We start from the raw sequence: 9,563 nt of genomic DNA on the forward strand, positions 1-9,563 counted from the left end.
ATGCTCAACATAACTCAACATCAGAGAAATACAAATCAAAACTACAATGAGATACCACCTCACACCTGTCAGAATGGCTAACATTAACAACACAGGAAACAACAAGGTGTTGATGTTGGTGAGGATGTGGAGAAAGGGGAACCCTCTTACACTGTTGGTGGGAATGCAAACTGGTGCAGCCACCATGGAAAACAGAATGGAAGTTCCTCAAAAAGTTAAAAATGGAACTATCCTATGATCCAGCAATGACACTAGTAGGTATTTACCCAAAGGATACAAAAATACTGATTCAAAGGGATAAATGCACCCCAATGTTTATGTCAGCATTATCAACAATAGCCAAATTATGAAAAGAGCCCAAATGCCCATCAACTGAAAAATGGATAAAGAAGATGTGGTATATATATATATATACATATATAATGGAATGTTACCCAGGTAACAAAAAGAATGAAATCTTGCCATTTGCAAGGACGTGGATGGAACTAGAGAGTACTACGTTAAGTGAAATATGCCAGGCAGAGAAAGACAAATACCATATAATTTCACTCATATGTGGAATTTAAGATATAAAACAGATGAACATAGGGGGGAAGAGAGGCAAACCAGGAAACAGACTCTTAAGTATGGAGAGCAAACAGGGTTGCTGGAAGAGAGGTGGGTGGGAGGACAGGTTGATACCCATCAGGGTATTAAGGAAAGCACTTGTGAAGAATGCTGGGTGTTGTATGTAGGCGATGAGTTGCTGAATTCTACGCCTGAAACTAATATTATGATGTATGTTTACTAATTGGAATTTAAATAAAAACTTGAAAAAAATTAGATAATAAGGAAAACTATACAGATGCAAATATAATAATCACCTGAGATTTCTTCCCTCTGTGATGTCTGCCATAGCCATATTCGTGGCTTTTCTTTAAAATGTCTTGTTATGTATATATTAATGATAAATGATTTTTCCACCCTTGATGGATTTTTCTCATTTTATTTGTAACCTCCCTCACTATGATTATATCCCTACTGTATTCCCTTCCTAGATGGATCCTTCCAAACATTTCTCTATGCTCACATAAGCCTCTACATACTAATATGTACATAAATTGTGGGAATGATTCGTTACTGTTAATAACAAAGTTTTACAGTAGCTTATATACTTCTCTGCATATGTACCCCTAGGTATGTGAAAACTCATACTGCACAATGGTTCCATTTATATAAATATTTATATACTCCTTACATGTTCTGTATCTCTGATTGATATACTCCTTACTTGTTATTTATGTGGTTGATAAAGTAGATATTACAAGAAAGTTGTACTACAGGGACAGAATCTTAAAGACACTATCATTTAGCTGGTGCTAGGTTTTCTGGAAATGTTTCTCTAATCTGTTTAGAAGCACTAATTCCTCTATTTTCAGTGATAAAGACCACATTGGAAATCTACGTCAAACAATGGTAAAAAGTCAATCAAATTGTCAACTTTAGAAACCTGTAATTAGACAGCTATAGAAGGCATGGCTTTAAGTGACCAAGTATTTGCTACATTGAAATATTCTAGTCAAAATGAAGAGTATATATGCAGCTGACTGGTTGCTCCTAACTGCACTGGAGAAGTGAGGAAAGAGAAAGCTGAGAGCTTCAGTTCTAATCTAATCTAATCTGCAAAAGCGACCTGAAAGGTTTTATGTCTTCCCTGAAGGAAACCTTTATCTTTTGTAAATGCAAGGTTGTGATTTCTGAAAATGAAATTCGAGTGTCATCATGTGAGCGGCTGAATTACAAGACAAATTGGTTCATGGGTTCTCTTCTGTTAAAATTAGAGAATTAATTGGAAAGGAATGGAATCTTGAGATTTAGAACAGGGGCTTTAGCATAGGTCTTAGTGAAGGTGGTGACATTAATGCAGTGGATTTGCTGTTCACTTTACCTGAAAGGAGTAATGGCCAGAGGTAGGAGTCTATAGCAGTTGGTAAATTGTGGCCAATGGTGTGACAGGATGGTCTGGAACTTGGAAGAAATGCAATTGGAAAATCAGAGATGAGGAGGTCTGGGGGTAAGAAATGTGGATAGAACTCTCCAAATAAGCACAGAATATGAAGATATTAGTGTACTGTGTGAATGCTTATTGAAGGGTAACTTTAGTAGAGAAGGATTTTACTACCAGGTGGATAAGATGGCCCATTCTGTAGATATCAGTTAGGTTCCTTTGCCAGTCATGCCTCCCATTTCCAATGGGCTCATGAGCAAAATGGCCATGGTGGCAGGGATGGAAGTTATTGATAGATTTTATAATGTATCAACTTTGCTAGGCTGAACTACATTTCCTAGAATTCCATGTGTTGTATTTTTTAGTTAGGATGGGCCGCAAGGAAGATTCTACCAAGATTTTGTAGATGGAGTAAAGGCAGCAGACATCTTGTAACATAAAGACGATATTGTTTATCTGTTGACTTCATTCAGGATGAAGCAGCAGCTGAGGTAGTTATGTGTGTATAACTCCAGGACAAGGAGGTCTGGCTTGTACAGGATACTATTGCCACCAAACTCAGAGGCACTAAAAAGGGACATGGGTTTCAGTTCTTCTTGTTGGCTTCCAGTTTGTGTTCATGGGATTCCAACCTTCTCATGATCTTCCCTTTCTTCCTGCCCTGCAGGCTTCAAACACCTGCATCAGATACAGAGAAAACATTACAAGGAGTGTTAGACCCAATAATGATGTTATCCAAATCCTTATAATTACCCATTATCTATCTATCTATCTATCTATCTATCTATCTATCTATCTGTCTATCTTCTATCAATCATCTATATCATCTATCTATTTCTATCTCTATCGATCATCATCTATATTGCTACTAGTTCTACTTTTCATGTTGAAACCTGACTCCTATAGGAGTTGTTTGGAAGCCAGGTCCTTTCCTCTGTGCAGTGTCCTTGATTTGTTCTGGGCCTACTTGTACCTTTTTTTCCCAGGGACTATATCCACTGAGTATATTACTCACATTAAAAAAAATCATCTGTGTTGTATGGTGTTTTGAAATCTTGGGGCTTTGCTGGCCAGGGAGAGACTGCCCTTCCCAGGGCAAGCTAATTCCTCTAGATAGCATATGACTCCTCTGTGACAATGCTGTCATATGCAAACCAACCAGTCTAGAGCCCATACCAGCCAACTACCTCCTCGATGGAGCTCTCAGTTTGACCCACTATCCCCTTGCCCTAATATCACCTCAGGGGCAAGTACCAGGAAATTAGGGAGAGTTCCTTCAGCCAGGAGCCTGCTGACATTATTCAAAGTAGCCAGCCTTAGTCTGCTTACTTTGCTCTGCTTTGTCTTTCCCACAGTAATCCTAATAAAGACTTACAACCATTTGTTTCTCTCACTCCTGTCTTCTGACCAACCCTAGTGCATCCTCATGCCACATTTTCTTGGGAATTTTAAGTAAAAAACTCTTCATTCAAAATTAGTTATCTCCATGTCTGTCATCTCACCATACCTGACTCAAACTAACTCTAGTGCTTTATAAAACAGTGAGGCAAAATTGTGGTCAAAATGGAATGGAATCCACCCAGACAGATTTTTATGACACTCAAAGTGGTGTTATCTATTAAGCATAGTTCATTCACTAACTTTCTAGTTACATGTGAATATAGCAACTTACCTGGTAATTTCTCTAACCAGCCCAGGACTAGTGGCCTCCTACCAGAAATGTCAATGTTTGGGAGAAATGTTGACTTTATCATAAATCCTTAGAACTACATTTTGAGAGAAAAAATTCCATTTATGTGAGACTTCCCAATGATTGCAATTAAGTTGCAAATATCATGATGAAAGTACTGATTTTCAGACAAGAATTTAGCCTTTAGGTCTTTTGGTCTCCATGGCTACCATGGCAGAACATACATCCAATTGTTGTAGTAATGATGTCATTCATGACAAAGCAAGGACACTGGAAGGGTCATACCTGTAGATTCAGTTTCTATGCAACACAGTGTGGAGGAAAGATGTTTCTTAGTAAACTGTGCTTATTTCCTTTCTTCTCACCATTGGAAGTTAAAACTAAGTTTTATAATTCAGAGACGAGTGACTTATTTCTTGAAGTCCAAATTCAGAATAGTTCATCTTCAACTGTCTTTATACCAAAGGTTTCATTAAACCCACCCGAAATGTACACTGGGGCAGAATTAAATACTGTCAATCAATCTGGTGAAGACGAGTGTACCTTTGGAACAAGAACATTTTTGCAGTCAATGGAAGGACGCCAGTATTTATACTACCTTGAACTCAAACAGGAATTTTCAGATAAAGCTGGTATCATTAAGGGACTAACAGAAATGGGAAAATTGGATATAGTGTGGAAGAGAAATCTAGGTGAAATGGCAATGCTACAGACAATCCAGCTTGAAAGAGAGGCTCCAGGTTATGGAAACATGACGGTGTCTTTGGAAAAAATCCCAGATACTGTAATTCTAGAAGAGCCTTTTCATGTTGTCTGTAAGATAACAAACTGCAGTGGTAGGAAAATGAAATTGGTTTTGAAGATGTGTGATACAGATTCTGTTCGTTGGTGTGGAAGTTCAGGAAGGTATCTTGGAAGGCTGCCCCCAAGTTCATCTCTCTGCCTCACCCTGACACTACTGTCCTTAAAACTGGGCCTGCAAGTTGTTTCTGGCATACAGATAACAGACAAAAAATCCAAAAAAAAGTGTGTCTGTAATAACCTTGCAAAGGTCTGTGTAATACCTTCCATGGTTAAAATGAAAAACTGAAGAAAATTTCTAGTGTTATTCCTTCCCTAGAGAAGTTTTACATACATTTGTCAACATCAAAATGATCAACTAATAGCAAACAGATTATTTTCATTTAATTCCTTTGAGACTGTGAATGCCTGTGATAATTAACCATTCATTGATTTTGGAAAGATCAATCTATTGATTTTCATCTTAAATACTTTCTAACATTTCTTGTTTTAGTAAAGCTGGCATTGAAAATATAAAGTCTTAGTGGTATATTGATAATTTAAATGATTATTATAGCTTACTTGTCAAGATTTCAACTTACCCTATTTTATTTTTTTCCTCTCTCCTTTTCAGTCAATAGAGAAGTAACTACCAACGACAGTGCTTAATATAATTCAGGATGACTCTCCTTATTTAAGCATGTTGACATTTGCTACTTTTAAAAGACAATCTTTTAAATAGTATTCCAAATTATCAGGGCTTGGATTTCTGTGACGCATTGAACTGGCTCTTGGTAAAATTTTATGAACTGTTATCATCAGTTGTTATCCCTGCAGGAACCCTTGTGAATACTACTTGGATTAGTCAGTTGGTGCTTAACAAATAGTCTAATGGTTTTTCCTTTTTATTCCAAGCCAAAAATCAGCCTTCTTTTATACACACACACTTAAAACGTGCTACTTCCTTTCTTAAGTAGATTTAGTAAGTTTGCAAATTTAGGGATGATGTCTGGAACTCTGAACCAAAATGGTCACCTTAGTAAGTGCAAGAACAGAGAATTGTTCCCACCTCTGTCTCCCACAAAACACAGATCTCCTAATTATGGTCAAGGCTGGTATGATAAAGAGGTGTTTAATAAAAAATTATTATTGCTATCTTTTAAAAATCTTATCCTTCTACTCACATATCAGTTTTTTTCTTTAGAAAAAATTATGCTGAATGAAATAAGTCAAGCAGAGAAAGACAATTATCATATGGTTTCACTTATTTGCAGAACATAAGGAATATCAGGGAGGACATTAGAAGAAGGAAGGGAAAAATGAAGGGGGGGAACAGAGGGGAAAACGTACCATGAGAGTCTATGGACTCTGGGAAACAAACAGGGTTTTAGGGGGGAGGGTTGTAGGGGATTGGGATAGGCCGGTGATGGGTATTAAGGAGGGCACATATTGCATGGTGCACTGGGTGTTATACGCAAACAGTGAATCATGGAACACTACATCAAAAACTAAAGATATACTGTATGGTGACTAACATAACATAATAATAAAAAAATAAATAAATAAAATAATCTCAGACATTAGCTAATCATTAACTTTTGAAATTATAAGATCCATACTTCAATGATGATATTTTCCTTGAGTCACTCCCGCCCCCACATTGTTTTTCTTTTAATGCTTAAACATTAATTTCTTAGTGTGGAAGCAATTCATGAATGCCTTATGCATAGAAATGACAGAAATTATGAGCTCCCTCCATTTGCTCCTTTAAGCTCAAGAGTAGTAGTGGATTTTCTGGTATTATTAGCTTTTGGTTACTGTTTGATCTACCTCCAGTTTTTCTGACTCTCTGACCCCACCTGTGTAAATAATACTTTTACTAAATTTGACCCCATTCTTTTCTCTGTTGAATATCTGGCTGATCAACATAAGCAGAAATACATAAACATATGTATGCACACTACATACATACCACACACAAGTACATACCCCATGAACTCCTTGGACACACTTTTACACTAAAAAGGCAAGATAAAAAACAGGGTCTAAGTGGAAAGGTTGAAAGATGGCAGCAGAGTAGGAGGAACCTAGGCTCACCGCACCCTATGAACACAACTAGATAGCTATCAAATCATCCTAAATACCTCAGAAATTGACCTGAAGACTGACACAAGAAACTACACAAATAAAGATAGAGAAAAAGCCACATTGAATAAAATAGGAAGTGTGGAAACTCAGTTTGGGAGAGGAAGAGATCATGCTACTGTGGTGGAGAGGGAGCCATGGTTGTGGAGAAGGGTGAGAGACAGATAGCATACAGAGGAGCACATGAGGAAAACAAATCCCCATAGCAATTGGCTTGGAAAGTGAGAGGGGCTGAATTTTGTGAGTTCTTGCAACCAGTGGGGCTTAAAGCCTGGCATTTTGAAGGTCAGTGGGCTTGGATGTGATAGAGCCTGGATGAAACTGTGTTGCTCCTGGAGAGAAATCAGGCAACCTGTGGACACACAGCATGAAAATAGTGATCTGAAGAGCAGCTGGAGCACACAGTGACAAGGTTATTCACTCTTCTGAGAATGCATCTCAGAGAGGTAGCATTCATGGAACAAAGGAACTGGCAGGAGCAATTTTTTTACCCCACCCCTCAGCATTAGCACAAGGCCACCTGCAGGAGCAGCACAACACCAACACTTTCTACCTAACTTGCTTGCACCAAGCACTGCCCCACATGCTCTGGTGGAACTGACCCTCTTATTAATGCTTGCCTCAGTCCCAGTGCAACAGGCCTCCTGCCACAGAATACCACCTGCTCACACCACATCTCCAAACACAGTAGTAAGGCAGAGCCTCACTTCTCACAGCAGTGTTGATAGTTCTCATTTCACAAGCAGACCAGAGCACACCTAGTTAAAACATGCCACATTCAGGCCAGAGACCAAACACTGCCCGCAACAGGCAAAGAGAGCCTGTTGCAGACAACTGGCCTGAAGGATAAAGCAGCCAGAACAAAAGAGTAGAGCACATGCAGCACACATTGGTGACACTCTCAGAAGTGCCAGGCCCTGGGGAATGGGACACTATACAGCAGGACACTACAGAACCTCTCCCTCATAAGGTCATTACCATCAAGAACCAGACATACAGTTGACTTTGCTAACAAAGAGAAACATGCACAGAGGCTTAGAAAAATGAGAACACAGAAATTTATCCCAAATGAAAGAACAGGCCAAGGCCACAGACAGAGATCTAAGTAGAAAAGATATAGGTAACATGCCTGATAGAGAATTTAAAGTAACGATCATAAGAATGCTCACTGGACTTGAGAAAAGGGTGGAAGACATGAGAGAGAACCTTAACACAGAAGTAAGGAATAACATAGCAGAAATAAAGGGCTCAATAAATGAAATTAGAAACACACTTGATGGAATGAACATCAGGCTGGAAGAAGCAGAGAAATGAATTAATGACCTGGAAGACAGAGTAAAGGAAAGTAATCAAGCTGAACAAAAGAGAGAAAAAAATAATTATGCAAAACAAGAATAGACAGGGAATTCAGTGACTCCATTAAATGTGATAGCATTTGTATTATAGAAGTCCCAGAAGAAGAAGAAGAAGAAGAAGAAGAAGAAGAAGAAGAAGAAGAAGAAGAAGAGAGAAAGGAAGAAAGAAAGAAAAGGGGCAGAAAATTTATTTGAACAAATAATAGCTGAGAACTTGCCTAATCTGGGGAAGGAAACCAACATTCAGATCCAGGAGGTACAGAGAACTCTCATCAAAATATATAAAAGCAGGCCAACACCAAGACATATTGTAATTAAATTTGCAAAATATAGTGATAAAGAAAAAGTCTTAAAAGCAGCAAGACAAAAGAAAACCTTAACTTACAAAGGAAAATCCATAAGGCTAGCTGGAGATTTTTCGACCGAAACTTTGCAAGTCAGAAGGCAGTGGCATGATATATTCAAAGTGTTGAATGGGAAAAATCTGCAGCCAAGAATATTTTATCCAGCAAGGATCTCATTCAGAATACGAGAGATAAAGAGTTTCCTAGACAAACAAAACTAAGGGAGATCATGACCACTAAACCAGCTCTTTAAGAAATATTAGAGGGGACACTTTGAGTTGCAAGGAGAGACCAAAAAAGACAAAGACAAGAAAGGATCAGAGAAAATCTCCAGAAATGACAAAACAAGTAATAAAATGGCAATATCTACCAATGATTATATTGAATGTAAATGGACTAAATGCTTCAATCTGAAGACATAGGGTATCAGAATGGATTAAAAAAACAAGACCCATCTATATGTAGCCTACAACAGTCTCATTTTAGACCTAAAGACAACTGCAGACCAAAAGTGATGGGATGGAGAAATATTTATCATGCAAATGGATGTCAAAAGAAGGCTGAAGTACGAATACTTTAAAACAAAGACTGGAAAAAGAGACAAAGAAGGGCACTTATAATCATAAAGGGGACAATCCAACAAGAAATACAATTATAAATATTCATGCACCCAACATGGGATCATCTCAATAGATGCAAAAAAATGACATACAATGTCCTTTTGTGATAATAACCCTCCACAAATTGAGACGCACAAATAAATGGAAAGATATCCCATGTTTATGGATCAGAAGAATTAATATTGCTAAAATATCATATCCTGTGGCATTTTTCATGGAAATAGAAAAAATAACAATCTTAAAATTTGTATGGAATCACGAAAGACCCCATATAGGCAAAATAATCTTGAAAAACAAGAAAAAAATCTTGATTGTGGCATAAGAATAGACACATAATACAATAAAAAAATGAGAAACCAGAAATAAACCCACACAGATACAGTAAACTAATATTTGACAAGTGTTCCAAGAATACTTAATAAGAAAAAATAATCTCTTTCAAAACTGTTGCTAGAAAACCTGGGTAACCAGATGCAGAAAAATGAAATTGGACCCATATATTACACAACTTAAAAAAATAGACTAAATAGATTGAAGACTTAAATGTTAACACCCAAAACTTTAAAACTAGTGTAAAAATAACAAAGGGAAGAAACTCCCTGACATTAGTCCTGGCAATGATTTTTGGATATGAAGAAAGCA

The 9,563-nt window shown here is 37.5% G+C and overlaps 1 pseudogene; it reads left to right on the forward strand.

The window, feature by feature from the left end:
• Nucleotides 1-4,002: 4,002 nt before the first annotated feature.
• LOC123793513 (trafficking protein particle complex subunit 13 pseudogene) lies at nucleotides 4,003-4,767 on the forward strand (annotated as a pseudogene).
• Nucleotides 4,768-9,563: the final 4,796 nt, after the last annotated feature.

Source organism: Ursus americanus, chromosome X, assembly GCF_024610735.1.
Source record: "Ursus americanus isolate L20-20 chromosome X, mUrsAme1.1.p, whole genome shotgun sequence".
Lineage (NCBI taxonomy): Eukaryota > Metazoa > Chordata > Mammalia > Carnivora > Ursidae > Ursus > Ursus americanus.